Source organism: Petaurus breviceps, unplaced genomic scaffold (genome assembly GCF_028583685.1).
Source record: "Petaurus breviceps papuanus isolate PSGF00001 unplaced genomic scaffold, PetGlider_PUasm1.0 90683, whole genome shotgun sequence".
NCBI lineage: Eukaryota > Metazoa > Chordata > Mammalia > Diprotodontia > Petauridae > Petaurus > Petaurus breviceps.
The window spans coordinates 7,579,714-7,582,805 of record NW_027187308.1 but is presented as its reverse complement, the minus strand read 5'-3'; the positions used below and the strand labels follow the sequence as shown (position 1 = coordinate 7,582,805).

Genomic DNA, 3,092 nt, shown 5'->3' with positions numbered 1-3,092 from the left:
AAGGAAGGAAGGAAGGAAGGAAGGAAGGAAGGAAGGAAGGAAGGAAGGAAGGAAGGAAGGAAGGAAGGAAGGAAGGAAGGGGGGTACAGCAAATTGAGGTGACATTTATGGGGCTCAGACTTCTGAAGTACTCTTAGTATAGTAAGTACTCTACAGCCCAACCTTGGATGATATGTTCATTCACTCTTACTTCATTACTCCTAGTTTACTGTCTGTGCTTCCCATATAAGCAGAACTTTCCCTCTCTCCCTTAAAATCATCCTATATCCCTTGTTGCTATTTTTGACTTGTTGCATATTATTTTTAGCACTACCCCTCCCACATACAAGGTCAATTTCTGACTTCATTCATTCCTTGATCCCCACCTATGGAGGCTTCAATTTTGGGTGAGAAAAGATGACTCATAGAAAATGTTGGAGATAATACTAAAAGGCAGCTGAACTCAATGTCTCTGTAGAAGAGACACTGAGACAGACTTTCTTCATCCTAGTAGAGAGCTGGGAGGCAATATGGGTAGATTTTTGCATATACTGTCCAATATAGGATACTTTGGCAGTTTTGCCTGTTTTTTTCTTTGCCCAATGGGCATGATAAAATGGGAAATGACAATGTAAATGGTGCATTAAAAACAAAAGACGCCAACAAAACATTTTTAAAAAGATAGGGAGGACAAGGAACTATCTGGATAACCCTCTCTGCCTAGTAGAGGAGCTAGCAACATTGATTAGTTTGTGAGCATAACACTGATAGGAAGTGACTTGTTCATCAGGATTTCCCTGAGAGGCTGTAATAAAGCAAGTTCTATTCATCACAACTTCCTTCTCCCCAAATGACACCAGATACTCTATCCTGAGAATTCTCAGTGCTAAGGTACTTAGTTTAAATGAGGTTTTGATTAAAATCCATAAGTCAGGAGACCAGATAGCCTGCTAGGGTTGGGTTGGTGAGATGAATGGACAAGAGAAATGTTCATCTTAGACTTTAGTCCCATTATCTTTTGTCAGACCATATCTAGCCTACAATGCTCAGTTGTGGGCACCCTATTTTAGGAAGAATTTGTTGTTCTTCAGTCATGTCTGACTCTCTGTGATCCCATTTGGGGTTTTCTTGACAAAGATACCAAAATGCTTTGCCATTTCCTTCTCCAGCTCATTTTATGGAAGAGGAAACTGAGGCAAACAGCATGAAGTGACTTGCCCAGGGTTGCACAGTAAGTGTCTAAAGCCAAATTTGAACTCAAAAAGATGATTCTTCCTGATTCCAGGTCCAGCCCTCTATCCACTGTACCACCTAGCTGCCCATTAGGGAAGTATCGAAAACTATTGTAAAGTGAAGAGTCAGTCAGGAAGACCTGGGATCATTCAAATCCTGCCTCTGACATACAACCACTTTGTGATCTTGGGCAAGTCAAGATCATCTCCTAATACCTGAGGCAACTCTCTAAGAACTATAAATTGCACAAAAGTTGCTGATTTGCATTTTCAAAGAGAGTTTTTCCCTTGAGAGTTCCTGACACCAGTGAAATCAAGGGTCTAGAAAAACAACAATGACCAAAGGACAAACTGGAGTGGGCTCAGAGCAGCATGACCAGGATGATGAGGAGACTCGAAACAATGCCACTGAAGGATCGGTTGAAGGAAGTGGTCCTGTTTAGAGAAGAGAAGAAGCCTTAGTTGGAGTCTTACAATCTGCAGGCACCTGAAGGGCTGTCACGGAGGAGATCAGGTGTGCTCTGCTTGGTTCCAGGAGGCAGGAGCAATAGATAGAAGAAATTGCCAAGATAGATTTCAGTTTCACAGAAGGTCTTCCTTAAAGCTTCCCTCTGAGATCATCTCCAATTTATACTTTACATGTCTTGCTTATATATCATTGTTTGCACATTGTTACCCTTCTTTGTATCCCCAGAACTTAGATAGAACCTGGAACATCATAGGCACTTAATGATTTGACTTGACTTGACTAGACTTGATCTGACAAAATTGAAAATGATGAGAATTGTCCAAAAGTGTGATGTAATGCCTCAGGGTTTTTTAGGTTTCCTGTCACTGGAAGTCTTCATTCAGAAGTTGGATGAACATTTATCAGGCATATGGTAGACACAATTCCTATTGAACTAAGGGTAAGACTAGAAAACAAGTGAGGTCCCTTCCAATTCTAAATCTGGGCAATGGAACTCTCTCTGTTCTAGAACATGGCAGATCCCAGCCCCAGTGGTGGCCTGACAAGAAAAATGCAGAAACTAAAGCCAGAAATCTCTATACTGGCTAGTATTTTCCTAAAGAAAAATTGTCATCTTCATTTTTGGAGAATATGGGGGTTGGGGCTGAATGAACTATGGATGATTGCCCATGAGGGCAGAAACTTTCTTCCTTTACAACAGTGGTATGAACCTAGTCTACCCCTTTGGGCATGAATGCCTGAACCTTCCTTTACCATCACAGGGCTTAGTGAATGAAAGGAGTGATAGATTTAATTCCTGCTCATCAGATCTACCTCCGTATAACTGGACCCCTTTGTGAAGCTTAGAACTTCCTGAGTTATATGAAGAAACTGATCTAACATCAGCTCTGGAAAAATACATTTTGCTAAGGAAGCCCTTTCAGACCTGGAGTAGAAAACATATTAAGGCTTAAGCAGTTTTGAATTGTTAGCATGGAAATTGCTAATTTGTGAATTGCTAGTAAAGAAAACATATATACATGAATATAACATATATACATATATAAACATATACATACACATACATGTTTTATATAGTCATATAAAAACAACCACCATCTTGTAGCATATTTTTTGGCACATTTTGCATTATTTATCCCTCTGCCCCTCACTTTCTGCAAACATATATCCTTATTACAAAATGCAAACTGTAGAACATTCCTTATAAACATTGAATGAGAAACTTTAGAAAAAAACATCACAGGGGTTGGCTAGGTGGTGCAGTGAATAGAGCACCAGCCCTGGAGTCAAGAGGACCTGAGTTCAAATTCAGCCTCAGACACTTAACACAAAAACTAACCGTGTGACCTTGGGTAAGTCACAACTCCAATTGCCCTCCAAAAAGCAAAAAAAAAAAAAAAAAAAAAAAAAAA

The 3,092-nt window shown here is 39.9% G+C and overlaps 2 protein-coding genes across 3 annotated transcripts in view; both read left to right on the top strand.

Annotated features, from left to right (window-relative positions):
- Positions 1-3,092, top strand: part of TBC1D23 (TBC1 domain family member 23) — a 377,925-nt gene that overhangs the window by 220,298 nt on the left and 154,535 nt on the right. The window lies entirely within an intron of this gene.
- Positions 1-3,092, top strand: part of LOC138144066 (cell cycle control protein 50C-like) — a 39,736-nt gene that overhangs the window by 24,128 nt on the left and 12,516 nt on the right. The gene's annotated exons all lie outside the window — the stretch shown is intronic.